We start from the raw sequence: 18,900 nt of genomic DNA, 5'->3' as shown, positions 1-18,900 counted from the left end.
CAGTCCTGTAACCCTGAACCTTAAATGAAGGGGTTAAGTATTAGATCAGAAGACACTAAGAAGAAACTGACAGAAAAAGGTAAAGGAGTAAAGATACAGAGTAGAGGTTCCCAGCCAAAAGAACGACACAGCACGGCCATCTTGAAATAAAGCCAACAATCCTGCACAAAGAACACAGAAACACACTTTCATGGAATTTCCCATAGGAGACAGAGGTGCTGCGCAGACACACCTAGAGCTAAGTAACACCACGTTTGCTGGCTATAGCTTGCAAGGAGGGGCCCAGACTCTCTCACACGATAACCACAGGAGCATGCTCCCACAACCCCCACTCCTCTGGTGAATAGTGACAAGAACTGGCCATCCCAAAAACCCCGACTGCCAGGGATCACAGTACTAAACCACCCTACTGCCCTCCTCCAACTAATGCCCTATGCCACTGCTTTCGCCCACCTCTTCTGACTCTCTCCACTGCCCCACCAGACAGACCCCAGACCCCTCCACGACGGCTCTGGCCCCGGTCAGCCGTGCTCCACGGCCCCAAGCATATCTGGCCCAGACCCCAGACCCGCTGCCGCTGGATCTCGTCTTGCACTGACGGACTCCGCAGCCCTGAGCAGAACAGGCCTGGACCACAGATCCCTCCCCACTGGTCCTGGCCTGGCACCACCATGCACCACAGCCCTGAGTAGAACCGGCCCCACCACAGCCTCCAGAGCCCACCTCACCAAATAACAGCCCCACGCCATCATGCACTGCAGCCCCAAGCAGAACCGGCCCAGACGCCAGAACCCTCCTCGCCAACTCCAGCCCCACGCCGCCATAGTCCGCAGCCCAAGCAGAACTGATCCGCATCCCAGACCCTTCCCCACAGGCTCCAGCCCCACCCTGCTGTGCTCTGCAGCCCCCGAACAGAACTAGCAGACTCTAGACCCTTCCCCACTAATTCTGGCTCCACCACGCTGTGCTCCCCAGCCCTGAGCAGCTCTGGCCCGGACCTTAGAACTCTCCCTGCCAATTCTGGCCCCGCGCCAACATGCTCGATGGCCCAGGGCAGAATGGGCCCAGACCTCAGACCTCTCCCTGCTGACCTGGCCCCGCCAAGCTGCACTGCATGGCCATGAACAAAACCGGCCCCGTCCCAAGTCTTGGCCTGGACGCAGTTCACGCTGCAGACAAATGTCCCATCTTTGCACCTTTCCCCTCTCCCCCTCCTGTTGAACCATAGCTGAGTGACTGGTCCTGCCCACCCAGACAAGGTAGTGAAAACTATTGTGCCCACAGACGAGCTAGCAATAAGGCACAATAGCCCGCAAGCTGAGACACAACTAAACAAAACAAAAAAGCAGGATGAAACAAACCTACAATCAATAAAGAAAGAAAATAATGCCTGAATGTCTCAGAGACAACAGATAACATCAAAACAGAAAAAGAAAAAAAAAAGGACAAGATGGCTCCAGTAAGTGACCAAAATAAAGCACCAGATGACCTTCTAGCAGAAGAAAAGGCACTGAAATTACCTGACAGGAAATTCAAAAGTCTAATATTCAGGGCTCTCTAAGATTTAGGAAAGAGATAAAGGAAAACACAGATAACCTATGGAAAACACAGACAAGACTGACCAAAAAGGCCAAAATCAAGGAAAACACACAAAGCAATACAAGAATTCAGGAAAACAATACAAGAAAAAAATGTCAAAATAAATAAACAATCAGAAATCATACAAAAACATCAATTAGAACCCCAAAAGATCAACAACAAAATATCAGAAATGGACAAAGCAACAGAAAATTTGGGGAAGGAATGTGAAACAGTGGAAGACAGAATCAGCAAAATTGAAGACAAATCCATGGATACATCTTTGAAAAAAATCAGGAAAAAAAAGAAAAACAAAGCAAACCTAAGAACTATGTGCAATGCAATCAAGAGCAAAACTCTGCGCATGACTGGAGTTCCAAAACAGGGGGAGAATATGAAAATCACAGAGAGAATCCCTGAAGATTTCCTGACCAAAAAAAAGGGCCCTAATATCATGAAAAAATGAAAAGCTGCCCATCCAAGAAGCTCAACAAACCCCATGTACGATAGCCTCCCAAAAGAAAGTCACTGAGGCATATCGCAATCACACTCGAAATACCAAAACACTCTGAGAGCAGCTTGAGAAAAATGAAAAGTCACAAAGGGGAAACAGTAAAACTAATTAGTCAACAGAAACCATGCACACAAGAAAGCAACGAGATGACATACAAAAAAACTTTAAAGAAAAAAACTGCCAATCAAGAATAAAATATCCTGCAAGACTTCTCTGAAGTATGATGGCAAAATTAGGACATTCCCAGATCAACAGAAATTAAAGGATTATGAAAAACCGAACCAAACTTAAAAGAATTACTAAAGGGAGTCTCTCAGAGAAGCAACAACATCAGACAACAACCTGAACTTAGGACACAGGTTAGTATCAGCCAGATGCCGACCTAGGTAATGAACTCTTGAGGATAAAACAAAACGGAAAGATTTAAAGCAGGAAACCAGAGACATCAATCTGTAAGTGACAAAAACATCAGAGCGATAAAAGGGGGAATACACAGTGTAGGTATAGAACTTTCAAAGGAGGAGAAAGTTAAGGCGGTATCAAGTAATAAAAGACTGGTTCAAACTCAGGAAGTTAATGGTAAATCTCAATGTAACCATAAAAAAGCTAACAAACCTACTCATCAAAACAAAAAAGAAAAACAGTCTCAGTAAACACAAAATCTACAAACATGAAAGAAACGAAAAAAAAATCCACAAACAAAAGGAATTCAGCACAACATAGTGAGACAAAGAAAATGTCAGCAGCACAAAGCACTACAAAATGACACCAATAAACTCACACCTATAGATAATCACACTGAATGTAAACAGCTTAAATGCACCCATAAAGAAACAGAGAGCTACAGAATGGGTTAAAAAAACAGGATCCATCAATATGCTGTCTACCTTAAACACAAAGACATTAATATACTAAAAATCAAAGGATGGGAAAAAAATACATCTAGCAACCACAACCAGAACAGATCAGGAGTGACAATATTTATCTCAGATAGAATAGACTTTAAGTCAAAATCCACCACAGAAGACAAAGAAGGACATTATATGATAATTAAAAGAACAATCCACCATGATGACCTAACCATAATAAATACCTACACACCCAACAACAGGGCTCCAAATACATAACACAAATTCTAACAGCAGTTGAAAGAGAAATTGACAGTTCCACAATAATAGTGGGAGACTTCAAACGCCACTCTCAGTAAGGGACAGAACTTCTAGAAAGAAACAACAAAAATACAGAAGATCTAAAGGCCACAATGAACCAACTAGACTTCACAGACATATACAGAATACTCCATCCAACAGCAGCCAAGTATACATTCTTTTCCAATGCACATGGTACGCTCCCCAGAATAGACCACATCTTAGGCCACAAAGCAACTCTCAACAAAATCCAAAACACTGAGATAACACAAAGCATCTTCTCTGATCACAATGCCATTGGGAAGAAATTAATAACATGAAAAGCAAGGGAAAAAAGTCAAATCATGGAAACTGAATAACACCTTGCTTAAAAACTACTGGATAATACAGAAAATCAAAGATGGAATAAAACAATTTTTATAATAAAATGAGAATAAAAACATATCATACAAAAACCTTTGGGACACAACAAAAGTCATGCTCAGAGGTCAATACACAGCAACAGATGCACACATCAAAAATGAAGGGACAAAATCAAAATATTAGCTCTACAAATTGAACAAATAGAGAACAGCACTAGAAGCCCACAGCCACCAGAGAAAAGGAAATAGTAACGATCAGAGCAGAAATAAATGAAATAAAGAATAGAAAAACAAACAATAGAAAGAATCAACAAAACTAAAAGTTGGTTCTTTGAAAGGATCAACAAAACCAACAAACCACTGACCAAACTGACAAGACAAAAACAAGAGAGGACACAAATAACAAAATAATAAATTAAATGGGGAACATTGTAACAGATCTAACCGAAAATAAAAAAGGATCATAACAGTACTACGAAAACTGACAAATTTGAAAATCTGAAGGAAATGGACAAATTTCTAGAAAAACACTACCTACATAAACTAACACAAACCGAGGTAGAAAATATGAAAAGACTCATAACAAAAGAAGAGATTGGAAAGGTAATAAATAAAACTCCAAAAAAAAAAAAAAAAATCCTGGCACAGATGTCTTCACTGAAGAATTCTACCAAACATTCAGAGAAGAGCTTACACCAGTACTACTCAAACTATTTCAGAACACAGAAAAGGAAGGAATACCTCCGAACTCATTCTACAAAGCCAGCATAACCCTGATACCAAATCCTGGCAAATGCACCACAAAGATTACAAACCAGTATCTCTTGTGAATATAAATGTAAAGATTCTGAACAAAATTCTAGCCAATTTCAATATTCAGCATCATATCACAAAAAATAGTACACCACAACCAAGAGGGATTCATAGTAGTTATGCAAGGATGGTTCTACAAATACAATGCAATTCCTATCTAAATACCAACACTATTCTTTAGTAAGATGGAAAAACTAATCATCAACTTTGTATGGAAAGGAAAGAGGCTCCGGATAAGTAAAGTATTACTAAAGAACAACAAAGTAGCAGGCCTCTCATTACCTGACCTCAGAACCTGTTATACAGCTACAATGGTCAAAACAGCCTGGTACTGGTACAACAGACATACTGACTGATCAAACAGAATTGAGAACCCAGATATAAATCCATCCACTTATGGCCAGCTCAGTATCAAAGTCACTTCCAAAATTCACCCTTCAGCAAAAGATTAGACAGGTCTTTAAAACAATAACACACATGAGGAATATGTGCTTTGCAGTTCAGTCATGTATACAAGGCTAAATGGGCACACCAGCACAAAACCAAAGATATGAAGACAAGAAGGAAGAGGAAAACTGGATGAAACGGAAACAGGGAACCCAGGGTAGGAAGGGGAGACTGTTGACACATTGTGGGGTTGGCAACCAATGTCCCAAAACAATGTGTATTAATTGTTTAATGAGAAACAAATTTGCTCTGTAAACTTTCACCTAAAGCACAATTTAAAAAAAAAAAGGAAATTCATTAAGTACTTCACTGCACATTGCACAGCTGACAGGCATGCACCTGAAATCCATACGTGATCCCAAAGCCTGCATTCTTTTCACTATGCCTTACAAAAATGCAAAGATTTTGCCTTCAGCATGTCTCTGTCTCCTCACTAGCTTTAATGGTGTATTTTAAGCAATTCAAAAACAAACATTTCAAATTTAGTATTAACCTTTAATAACAAAAGAAAAAAAATTTCTCACCAAGGATGAAATCTTTTACCACTTTCATCTTTTCTTTAGTAATTCTGCTGAAAATTAGGCTGTACTTTGTGAACCACCTTCAGTTTTCTGTAGGAGGTAAAAAAAATTTCTAATTGTTCTTGTGCATCTCCCCTCCCCATTCCAATTACTCTAATTACCTGTATTTCAGTTGTACGAATGGTTTTCTTTAAATGGTTAAAATATTTGTAATACAGTAACAGTAAAGCATTTTCTAATTATGCTATTATTAATACACACAGTATGATAGTTTTTTTTAGTAATTATGTGAGCTAAACCATTTTGTCCCCCTTGAGTCCAAAAGTATGTAATATTGATAATCAGTTAAAGTCAGAGATATACCTGGGGCAACCCTAATATTTTCTAAGTGTAGTTATAGTTCAAAATTGCACAAGGAAATTCCATTCTCAAAAAAAATTTTTTTAATATAAAAAAATTCCATTCTCTTTATTCACAAACAGGAATCTTTTTTTACCTTTTTAAACCTCAAATTAAAAAAAAAAAAGTATATGATAAAAAAATTCTAACCATTAAAAAAAAAATCATTTAGTGAAAAGTAAGTCTTGCTTCCACCTCTGACCATCGTTTTCCCAGCCACCCTTCCTAGTGGCAAGCACTACCAACTTCCAGTGTCTCCTCGCAGAGATGATATTCACACAAGAAACAAAAGCATATATAGATATTCCTCTTTTTATACATATACAAGCCTTTAAACACCTTGTCCCGCATCTTGCTAACATTCAGCATTTACATGTTAATAATAGCTAGCACTTACTTAAACTATTGTACCAGGGAAGCTCTTTACATTTTCATTCAATCCTTGTAACAATCCTTTAAGGTACTTACTATTATCCCCTTCTTAGAGCTGAAAAAACTGAAGTTCAATGATAGGAAATGACTTGTCCATAATCACAAACCCAATAAATAAAGAAACTAGGCTGCAAACTAATTTTCTTCAGTTTCAGCTTGAACTTGCATATGAGCAACTGATGGCTTGTTCCACTGTCAGCCCCTGGCCTTGTTCTGACTGATGATACTGAGCTTTCCCATCGTCTCCCTCCACAGACGTAGCTGACGTGGATCCTGTGCATTACATCTGGCGAGGTCCACGTATATAGTCGACGTTTATGTTGGTGAAAAAGGTATCTGCAATGAAGAAGTCATGGGTCTTGCAAAATTCAATCCTACGATCTCCGGAATTGTTTCTATCACCAAGGCTATATTTTCCAACTACCAATCCTCCTTCTTTGTTTCCAACTTTCACATTCCAATCACCAGTAATTACCAACAAATCCTAACTGCATGTTTGATGAATTTCAGACAGCAGAAGTTGGTAAAAATCTTCAATTTCTTCATCTTTGGCCTTAGAGGTTGGTGCGTATATTTGAATAACAATTGTATTAACTGGTCTTCCTTGTAGGCGTATGGATATTATCCTATCACTGACAGTGTTGTACTTCAAGATACATCTTGAAATGTTCTCTTTGATGATGAATGCAATGCCATTCCTCAAGTTGTCGTTCCCAGCATAGTGGACTATATGATCGCCCAATTCAAAATGGCCAATACCAGTCCATATCAGCTCACTAATGCCTAGAATATCGATGTTTATGCGTTCCATTTCATTTTATGACTTCCAATTTTTCTAGATTCATACTTCGTACATCCCACATTCCAATTATTAATGGATGTTTGCAGCTGTTTCTTCTCAGTTTGTGTCATGCCAAATCAGCAAATGAAGGTCCTGAAAGCTTGACTCCATCCACTTCATGAACATCGACTCTACTTTGAGGAGGCAGCTCTTCCCCAGTCGTATCTTGAGTGCTTTCCAATCTGAGGGGCGCATCTCCTGGCACTATATCAGACAATGTTTCACTGCTATTCATAAGGTTTTCAGTGGCTAATTCTTTTCAGAAGCAGACTGCTGGATCCTTCTTTCTAGTCTTAGTCTGGAAGCTCAGCTGAAACCTGTCTACCATGGGGTGACTCCGCTGGTATTTGAATACCAGAGGCACAGCTTCCAGCATCACAGCAACACACAAGCCCCCACAGTACGACAAATTTACACTATACCTATTCAATGTGTATGCTGAGCAAATAATCCAAGAAATGGGACTAGGCTTGAAGGAAGACTCATTAACAACCTGTGATATGCAGGTGACAAAGCTTTGCTTGCTGAAAGTGAAGAGGACTCAAAGCACTTACTGATGAAGATCAAAGGCTACAGTCTTCAGTATGGATTACACCTCAACACAAAGAAAACAAAAATCCACACAACTGGACCATTAAGCAACATCATGACAAACAGAAAAAAGACTGACATTGTCAAGGATTTCATTTCATTTGGATCCACAATCAATGCCCATGGAAGCAGCAGTCAAGAAACCAAAAGATGCATTGCATTGGGCAAATCTACTGCAAAAGGCCTCCAAAGTGTTGAAAAGCAAAGATGCCATCATGAAGACTAAGGTGCACCTGACCCAAGCCATGGTGTTTTCAATCACCTCATATGCATGAGAGAGCTGGACAATGAATAAGAAAGATCAAAGAAGAATGAAACCTCTGAATTGTGGTGTTGGAGAAGAATATTGAATATACCATGGACTGCGAAAAGAATGAACAAATCTCTCTCGGAAGAAATGTGACCAGAATGCTCCTTACAGGCAAGGATGGCGAGACTATATCTCACATACTTTGGACGAGTTGGCAGAAGGGATCAGTCCCTGGAGAAGGATGTCATGCTCAGTAAAGAAGACGTAGACCCTTAACGAGATGGACTGATACAGTGGCTGCAACAATGGGCTTAAGCGTAACAATTGTGAGGACAGTGCAGGACCAGGCAGTGTTTCATTCTGTCGTAGACAGGGTCAATATGAGTCAGAACCAACTCAATGGCACCTAACAACAACAACAACAGGCCTGCAAACTTACATTTGCCTAATTCCCAAATTGTGTTCCCAACTCACAACTACCTCCCTGCTATTTTCAAAAATAGTTTACCACTTCCATTTTGAAAATTAACAGATTTCAAGGTGTTACTACCTGAAATTGTGACAGTGTTTTTGGCAAAATTTAGGTCTACTGGATAAATCGGTGGTTGTTATTAGCTGCATGCTATCAAGTGGATTCCAATTCATGGTGACCCCATGTGTACAGAATAGAATCGCTCCATAGGGTTTTCAAGGCTTACAGAAGCAGATCACCAGGCCTATCTTCCAAGGTGCCTCTGAGTGGGTCTGAACTGCCAACCTTTCTGCTATTACTCGAGCACTTAACCGTCTGCACCAACCAAGAACTCCTCATTGGGTGAATCTAGATTATTCAAATTTGGTTGAGTTTAACTACTATTTATTGAGTGTCAATACTTTGCCCACCACTGTGCTATGGTGCTATGGACCACCCAAAAGGAGCATGTCCCTAACCTGAAGATTCTTTTAATACAGACCAGATAGTGACATTTGCATTATCGTAGCTGTATCACAAGATTAGTATTTACTTAAGTGCCAAACAAGTAAAACAAAGACATACTATGATGTTTTCTAAAACAACCAATGCGATTATTTTACTTTGTAAAGGTAATGTCAGAAAGAGATGATCGTTTGAGGCAATCAATTAGCTAAAAAAAAAAAAAAAAAAAAGGCCGCAAGAATAATATGGGGAAAATAAGAGAAAAAAATCACTACCAGATCTGACAGGAATGTCTGGTTATGGATTTGGACTAGAGAGTTGTAGCCGGTTTCTTGAACAGTAGTGGTTAGAGGTTTGGGTTTGCCTGTCAAAGAAATTACTGGAAACCCTGGTGGCGCAGTGGTTAAGTGCTATGGCTGCTAACCAAAGGGTCAGCAGTTCGAATCCGCCAGGCGCTCCTTGGAAACTCTACAGGGCAGTTCTGCTCTGTCCTAAAGGGTCGCTATGGGTCGGAATTGACTCAACAGCACTGGGTTTGGTTTTTTTTTTTAAATTATACACGTGGAGCCCTAGTGGCGCAGCAGTTAAGAGCTATGGCTGCTAACCAAAATGTTGGCAGTTCAAATCCATCAGCCACCTCTTGGAAACCCTATGGGGCAGTTCTACTCTGTCCTGTGGGATCACTTTAAGTCAGAATTGACTTGATGGCAACAGGTTTGGTTTGGTTATCATATACACACGTACACACACGTGTGCATGCACGAGCTACAGACATAGGGAAGTTTTTGTTTTGGTTGATAAAATTTCAGTTATCTGTTTTAGGTAATGATGACTGCTCTCCTAATATAATGCAGCAAAACTATTAACAAACTGTGTTCCAAAGCTATGTAAATTAACTAGAAATTATACTGCATTTTCTCCTTAGGAAATTAAAATACACTTGCCCATAGCTTTATTCAGTAGTAATACTGCTGCTTGTATTCGGAGGCACTCCCTCCATAACTCTCAAAACACACAGTGTTACCACTTTAATTTCATCACTTAGTTTACACAATATTGCCTAAGAACTATTTACTTGTTGTCCTCTTTGTCCATTCTTTCAAAAATTTCTACCATTGTCTGAACCTATAATTGCAAAGGCAAATTTTCATCCATTAGTGATCTTTAAAAGCTGAGCTTCCAGACCCCGGTGGTCATGGCCCCCAGACCTTCTGTTGGCCCAGGACAGGAACCATTCCCGAAGCCAACTCTTCAGACATGGATTGGACTGGACAATGGGTTGGAGAGGGATGCTGGTGAGGAGTGAACTTCTTGGATGAGGTGGACACTTGAGGCTATGTTGGCATCTCCTGCCTGGAGGGTAGATGAGAGGGTAGAGGGAGTCAGAAGCTGACAAAATGAACACGAAAAGAGAGAGCGGAGGGAGAGAGCGGGCTGTCTCATTAAAAAAAAAAATTTTGTCTCATTAGGGGGAGAGTGATTGGGAGTATGTAGCAAGGTATATATAATGTTTTTATATGAGAGACTGACTTGATTTGTAAACTTTCACTTAAAACACAATAAAAATTATAAATTAAAAAAAAAAAAAAGCTGAGCTTCCATAACACAGACTGTTCATGCTAATAGCAGTAGTGACATTAAAAAAAAAAAAAAAAAAAAAAACCCTTGCCGTAAAGCCAATTCTGACCCACAGCAACGCTATAGGACAGAACAGAACTGCCCCACAGGATTTCCAAGGAGTGCCTGGTAGATTCGAACTGCCTTCCTTTTGGCGAGCAGCTGTAACTCTTAATCACTACGCCACCAGGGCTTCCCCACATAGTAGCTTTGCATTTCAATGCCAGACTGTAGAATAGTATTTTAAAAGACATTTTGATGGTAGCCAAACTCAGCATATGTGTAACTAACAATGCAAATAACTCAACTGATGACAATGTGAACGGCTATGACTGAGTTTATGATTGAACACAGAATGACAGCCATGTCTCATTGCTACCCGGCCAACATAAATATAAAATGCTGTTGATTGTATGATGTATCCTGATCTCAGAAATGTTAAATTCAGAAAAAAAAATGCACATGTTAGGATGGATGGTGAATAGCTCCCCATACCAGGCCATTTAACACATAGGTAGTACTATTCATGGTACTAGTAGCACTATTCATCCATTTCTACCCATACTATATGTTAGATGGCCTGGTATGGTAGTTATTCACTATCAACTGTATTTCACCTCTCCTAACATGTATTTTTTTTTTTTTTAACATGTATATTTTTTTCCTTATTTTAACATTTCTGAGATCAGGATATATCTCACAATCAACAGCATTTTAAAATTATGTTGGCCAGGAAGTAATTAGACATAGCTGTCTTTGCCCTTTCTGTCATTGTCATGGATTGAATTATGTCCCCCCAAAAATGTGTGTATCAACTTTGCTAGGCCATGATTCCCAGTATTATGTGGCTGTCCTCCATTCTGTGACTGTAATTTTATGTTGAGAGAATCAGGGTGGGATTGTAACACCACTGTTACTGAGGTCACCTCCCTGATCCAAGGTAAAGGGAGTTTCCCTGGGGTATGGCCTGCACCACCTTTTATCTCTCAAGAGATAAGAGGAAGGAAAAGCAAGCAGAGAGTTGAGGACCTCATACTACCAAGAAAGCAGCACCAAGAGCAAAGCACATCCTTTGGACATGGGGTGCCTGCACCTGAGAAGCTCCTCGACCAGGGGAAGGGTGAGGACTAGGACTTTCCTCCAGAGCAGACAGAAAGAGAAAGCCTTCCCCTGGAGCCAACGCCCTGAATTTGGACTTGTAACCTACTAGACTGTGAGAAAATAAATTTCTCTTTGTTAAAGCCATCCACTTGTGGTATTTCTGTTATGGCAGCACTAGATGAATAAGACAGTCATGAACTCAGTCATAGCTGTTCACACTGTCATCAGCTGAGTTATTTGCATTGTTAGTTCCACACATGTTGAGTTTAACTACCTTTAAAATGTCTTTTAAAATACTACTCTACACAAAGAAATAGAAAGGGCCACATTAACTTCAGACTACATCATCCTGAGACCAGAAGAACCAGATGGTGCCCAGCAACAACCGATGACTGCCCAGACAGGGAACACAATAGAAAATCCCTGATGGAGCAGAAGAGCAGTGGGATACAGACCTTAAATTCTCATAAAAAGGCCAGACTTAATGGTCTGATTCTAGAAGGACCCCAGAGGTCATCGTCCCCAGGCTATCTGTTCGTCCAAGACAGGAACCATTCCCAAAGCCAACTCTTCAGACAGGGATTGGGTTGGACTATGGGACAGAAAATGATACTGGTGAGGAGTGAGCTTCTTGGATCAAGTAGACACATGTGACTATGTGGGCAGCTCCTGTATGGAAGGGAGATGAGAGGGCAGAGGGGGTCAGAAGATGGCCAAATGGAGACAAAATAGAGAGTGGAGGGAAGGAGTGTGCTGTCTCATTAGAGGCAGAGCAACTAGGAGTATATAGCAAGGTATATATAAATTTCTGCATGAGAGGCTGACTTGGTTTGTAAACTTTCACTTAAAGCACAATTTAAAAAATGCTGTTTATTATTATATATTACACTGCTGTTAGCTATTATCATATTTCATTGTTTTGCATCATTGCAGGGCATACACAAAACATTTCCATCACTGCACAGAGCTTTATTAGACAGCACTATACTAAACTATGAAGCAGAATCGACTTGACAGCAATAGGTACAGTTGTCTTTTTTATATATTAGACTATAGTTAGAATAAGGAGCCCTGGTTGTAAAGTGGTTAAAGCGCTCAGCTGCGAATCAAAAGGTCAGCAGTTCAAAGCCACCAGCCACTCTGTGGGAGAAAGAAGTGGCAGTCTGCTTTCGTAAAGATTTCAGCCTTGAAAACCGTATGTGGCAGTTCTACTCTGTACTACAGGGATGCTATGAGTCAGAATGGACTCAACAGCAATGCGTTTGGTTTTTCTATTCTTTTAATAGTTAGAATGTCTGATGAAATAATACTTATCGTCTTCCACAATTTTTTGGAAGTGTTTAGGAAAAAAATACTTTAAACCAAAATTATTTTTAATCTAATAATTTTGACATGTAATAAAGGACTAATATTTAGGTTTCAGTCCTATTTAACGAGCCAAAAAAGGGGGGGCGGGGAGTAGATGAGAGAGCCTATCTCTTCTATAAGGATATCTATCCTGAGGGATAACCATACAAATGGACTTTTTATTCCCTGTCAACCTTACATCAAGCTATCACTAAACTGTCTCAGAGAATGGTACAATGATTGCAAAAGAAATTAATTATATTCAAACACAATTACCAGTATGTTTAAAAAGCAAACTTAACGATATAACAACATATATGCTTCTTTAACACAGTAAACAATAAAATCTAGAGGTGTGTCTAGTACCTAACCTAATTTTAAAGTACTAATTAGGATAAACTATGCGTCGGAATCAACTCGACGGCACTGGGTAATTAGGATAAATTATATTTTCAGATATCTCCAACATCTCTAATATGAAAATATTTCTGACTTCTATTGATGACAAAATTACAGATATTGCTAATGCAACTATGATTTGTTGCCTACATTCACAACTGAAGAAAAATGCTAATTTTCAGTTAGAGGTTAGTAACCAGGCACCTTTATGCAGGCCACTAATTTCACAAGCATTTGCGGCAGCCCAGGCACCATGTACCATTAAAACACAAAGTAAAAGTACTTAGCCCAACCCTGGAAAGGAGGGAGAAAGGAAGGAAAGGGCAGAAAGGAAAAAAGGTTACTTGGGGATAATCCACTGCTGTCGAGTTGATTCCGATTCATAGTGGCCCTATAGGAGAGAGTCGAACCACCAACCTTTTGGTTAAGAGCCAAGCAATTTAACCCCTGCGCCACCAGGGCTCCCTTATTTGGGGATAGCACCACCTAAGAAGGGTCTTGATGCACCTCCACTGTACTTAAGCTTCAAGAAGGCAAGAACTGTATTTTAATGTCTTTATACCCACAGTGCATGGATCATTGCAGATGCTCAATACATGTTTGATGGGTGGCTCATTAAATTATATGGGAACACTTCCTAAATCTTTTTCATGAACTAAACAAGCAAACACATACACACACACGAAATCAAAAACTACAAACGCTATCGAAATATCAACACTGTGTTTGGTCTGTAAATGTACCGGACCTGTGTGTGTGCCATAATGTTGATTCCAACTCATAGCAACCCTGTATGACAGAACTGCCCCTGAGGGTTTCTAAGGCCTTAATCTTTACGGGGCCAGACTGCCAGGTCTTTTCTCCGAGGGAGTGGCTGGAAAGTTTGAACCCCTGATCTTTCGATTAGCAGCTGAGCATTTAACCATTGACCACCAGGGCTCCTAGCCAGCTGGAAGTACGAATTATTTTAATAGATGGCTGAGAGTCGCGGAGGCAAATGGAACCTACTGATATCACACTCAGGTCTTTCAAAACTGAAGATCTTCAAGCAAAAAAATCTCCATTACCTGATTCAGAGTTGATCTCATGATTTAACAAGAACCTAAAAACTGACAGAAATTTTGAAAGCTAGCTATCTGGTCCAACATAGAAATTTTACAGATCAGGAAACCCAGGCCCAGAGAATTAATGATTCAAAGATATACAATTAGGTAGTGGGAGAGCTGTAATTAAAACTCAGGTCTCTGACCCTACACTAGTTTTCTTTCATCTACATCATGTTGCCTTTGTTTATAAAATCTTAAATATCCATAACTTAAAAAAAAAAACTCTTAGTTAACCATGATTTTGTTTTCTGTACCCCACTTTTATGGAAGGAAAAACCTATCAACTATCATCTTATCTTGTCTGAGAACTTATTCAAAGAAAAAACTTCCAGGATATGTTTCGCTGTTGGTAAAAATTCATTCCTACCGACTCCCTTTATTTACAGAATTCTACATGCAAAACTAATATTCATAAATAATAATCCCGATAAAGCCATCAAAAATTTTCAATTACCAGGAAAGCATTACAATGTCTTTCTAGGATGCAGTACTTTCTGAAAGAAAAAGAGCCTAATCTGAAATATGCTTAACAATAAGCAGAAAATTCTGGCTTTACCTCTTAATTTTCGATTAGCCAGAGTACCTCATCTTCTAACCATTCTCATTAATAAAATGTTAACTATTGTTAGCTGCCATTAAGTTAGCTCCCAACTTATGTACGGCAACCCCCTGCACAAAGGTATTGGACCACTACGATTCATAGGGTTTTCACTGATTTTTGGAAGTAGATCACCAAGCCTTTCTTCCCAGTCTGCCTTAGGCTGGAAGCTCTGCTGAAACTTGCTCAGCTTCACAACAACAAGCAAGTCTCCAATGACAGACAAGCTGTGGCTGTGCATGAGGTACACTGGCCAGGAATCGAACCCAGGTCTCCTGCATGCAAGTTGAGAATTCTACCACCACTGCCCCTAAAATCTTAACTACTGCTAGCTATATATGTACTGATGAAAATCAATTAATTAAAATTCTTTGGTTCTGGGATGTAACCTCACCATTTCTTTAGGTTATAATTTTCCTTATCTTTTAAGCTTAAGATTAATGCTCTTTGGATCTCTGTACAATACAGTACGTTCTAATGGTTAAAACCAAACCCACTGCCATCAAGTCAATGCCTACTCATGGTGACCCTACAGGACGGAGTAGAACTGCCCCATGGGGTTTTCGAGGAGCAGCTGGTGGATTCAAAATGCTGCCCTTCTGGTTAGCAGACAACTGCTTAACCACTGTGCCACCAGGGCTCCATTCTAATGCTCAGGAGCTAAATTTTAACCCCTACAGAAAACCATGCTTTCATTGTTTTATTGTTCCCGTTTCACACACGAGAAAACAGGTTTAGAGAAGTTAAAGAACCTGCCCAAGTTTACAAAGTTAAGAATGGGCTGAGTTAGATTTTGACAAAAGCAGTTTGACACCCGTGCCAGGAATTCTTCTGGACAATGGACAATGGCTTCCTTAGCCATTTATCATGTGACAGTGCTTGCTTTATCTGTGAATCTGTGAACTTTTTAGTTATCACTAATAGTGCACGGTACACAATAAGGCATTTTCTTCCCAAAAGTTAATTTAGGAAGTAACAATGAAATAGAACACAGCTTAAGATGTTCTTTAGCTTTTATATCTTGCATTAAGTCATAAGAATTTCTACACACTTGCTACTTTGTAATATTCCTGCTACAGAACAGAGAAAACCTACCTTTCAGTGTGTCCCAAATGAGATAAGAAAGATTGTCAATGTGACATAATCAGGGTCAGCTGAGCTTTAGGATAAAAGAGCAAGATAGGTAACTCAAAGGAAAGAATCAAGTCACATTCACGCCTGACCATGTATAAAAGTTTTTTTTTTTTTTCCTGCCTGAAATAGAAGAGACAGACATGTCCCAAACCCTCTACCTGGACCTTTAAACCAATTCAACAATCATGAAGAGACATGTTGCCAGACAGCCAAAAAACTGTACAGATAATATTCAATTATTAATGTTATGTTGATTAGAAAATAGACTGCTGAGCAATTTTTCTGACTCATGTTTCTGACATAAAAATATTATTTGGGGAGATCTGACAGGGAAAGAGTGTTTCCTCTTACCTTTGCACTTTATTCTTTAACAAATTTCATGAACTATCCCTGTTAGTCTTGTTGTTTTGGGTTTTTTCTTTATTCATTTGTTTTGTTTTTAAACTTTCTCAATAGACGCTGTTTAAGAGTAGAACCTATGTGTTTATCACCTTTGTATACCTATTCCACACTCCACCTGCTGCCACGGAATTGATTTCGACTCACAGCAACCCCACAGGGTTTCCAAGGCTGTAAATTCCTACGAAAGCAGACTGCCACATCCTTCTCCAGCGGAACTGCTAGTGGTTTCAGTCAAGTGCTTTAATCACTGCGCCACCAGGGCCCCTTTGTATACCCACTACCAGACATGAATTAGGCACTCAAATATTATTTGAAAGAATCTTAGCTGTATTCCCAACATAGAGATAAGACAACTGAGGTCTCCAGAAATTAAAGTCCTACCCAAGATCACACAACTATTACACGGTGGAATAGGGAAGAAAACCAAATCTCAGTGAAATAAACTTCAAAATGCAAAGGATTTCAAAATCCAGAAATGCGGCCGAGAAGAAAACAACCTTTTAAGAGATTTAGAGTCTGGGTTCTGAAACTAAGCCTAGGTTCAAATCCTGGCTCTATCACTCACTGGCTATGTGTCCATGAGACAATTAGTCTACATTATATAACATACAGGTGCTCTGATACCACAGTGATTAAGAGTTTGGCTGCTAACCAAAGGGTTGGCAATTCGAAGCCACTAGCTACTCCTCAGAAACCCTAATAGGGCAGTTCTACTCTGTCCTATAGGGTCACCATGAGTCAGAAGTCACTTGACAGCAACAGGTTTTTTAAATATAGCATATAAGCCTGTGCCTTACAAACACCATCACTTCCCAAACATTATGATGACAATAACAAATGCAATAAGTGATACACGGGGGGTGACAAATGTTTGTCATTTCTTTGTGAGCTATATCAATTATACAGAATACACAGAACCAAAATAAAGCTTAAAGAATTATAAAGAAACGCCCCATGTAACTACTACCAAGGTCAAGAAATAGAATATTCTAAAAGCTTCAGTGCGATGTGCTGCTCCCTAACTACAAACTTGGAAAATTTACTTAACCTAATTAATTAATATATTTTTTAATACCAATATAATATTTACTTCATAGAGTTATTGTAAAATGTTCACTGGTTCACAGTAAATGCTCAATGACTGTTTTGTTGTTGTTTTATATACACACATACACAAAAACAAAGACATGGAGAAAAAGAAAAGGACACAAGACTATAACCAAATTTGTTAAGAGCACAGAACTCACAGAGAAGCACAGTACAACATACAGCTGGAAACCTAGGTTGGGGCCATGTAGGAAATTATAGGTCACAGAAGAAAGTAACAAGGGGGGGATTGAGAAAATTCATTTGGCAGTTTTGGGAGACAGTTCTCTGGGTCTCCTGCATTTCTGCATGTCTTGAGAGCAGTGGCACTCACTGCCTTTGCTCCAAACTATCTTCTCACGGATGCTGTACAGGGAAGTCTTGGAAAATACAGTGTCTTCCTCAGAACAAAGGGCAGGCATGCTTAGTACCCACTATAAAAGATTCAAGTTCCCTAAACTTGGGATTCCTCTCCTGTAATGCAAGCCACCACATGCGCAGGTGTTGCCCAGTCCTCTTTACATTGCCCTGTGTGAACCACAGCTTAGAAATCTGACACAAATGCTTATACTCTCGATACTATTATTTCCGTTAATACATTATTCTTTACCTCTGACCGAGGAGTCACATGACTTCTACCAGCATCCATTAAATTGTGCCAGGTTAACTTGCTAGCCTGCAAAAAAGCCTGCAAGAGGGGTAAAAATCTCGGGCCCTTCACAGCTCTTGACAGGCAAGGGCACATAATAAATGTTCATTATAACTGAGATCATATTGTATTCTGTATTGCCAAATGGGTTAAAAAAAAAAGCAAGATTCAACTATATGTTGCCTTCAAGATGCACACTTTAAAAAACAAAGAAAAATAAGACGTTAAATAAATAGAAAAAGATACACTACAGAAATAGGTAGCTTAAGAAGGCTGAAGTGCTTATAAAAATGCCAGATAAAGTATATTTCAAGATAAAAAATATTACCAGAGATAAAGACAGACATTTCACAATGATAAACAAGGTCAATTCATCAAGAAGACATAAAAATGAAATTATATGCATCTAATAACAGAACTTCAAAATACGTAAGGTAAAAACTGACTGAATTAAAGGAGAAATAGATAATTCCAGTCACAGTTGTATATTTCAACATCCCTCTCAACAACTGATAGAACTAGACTAGATTGAACTGTGTCCCCCAAAAATATATGTTGTAAATCCTAATCCCTACACCTGTGGATGTAATCTCATTTGGGAATAGGATCTGCTTTGTTATCTTAAGGAGGTCATATTAATGCAAGATGA

The 18,900-nt window shown here is 39.4% G+C and overlaps 1 protein-coding gene across 5 annotated transcripts in view; it reads right to left on the bottom strand.

Moving 5' to 3' along the window:
• The window catches only part of STAG1 (STAG1 cohesin complex component), a 519,923-nt gene that overhangs the window by 484,981 nt on the left and 16,042 nt on the right, over positions 1 to 18,900 (bottom strand). For 2 of the 5 annotated variants that reach the window (XM_064277281.1, XM_023538818.2), the window contains exon 2: positions 5,387 to 5,473. The exons of the other annotated variants lie outside the window; for them this stretch is intronic. The gene's annotated coding sequence lies outside the window, so the exon portion shown is untranslated. The remainder of the gene's footprint in view (positions 1 to 5,386; positions 5,474 to 18,900) is intronic. 5 annotated transcript variants of the gene reach the window in all.

The sequence above is a fragment of the Loxodonta africana genome, chromosome 26 (genome assembly GCF_030014295.1).
Source record: "Loxodonta africana isolate mLoxAfr1 chromosome 26, mLoxAfr1.hap2, whole genome shotgun sequence".
NCBI classification, from domain to species: domain Eukaryota; kingdom Metazoa; phylum Chordata; class Mammalia; order Proboscidea; family Elephantidae; genus Loxodonta; species Loxodonta africana.
The sequence above is the reverse complement of the archived record's forward strand: the minus strand, read 5'-3'. Positions and strand labels throughout refer to the sequence as shown.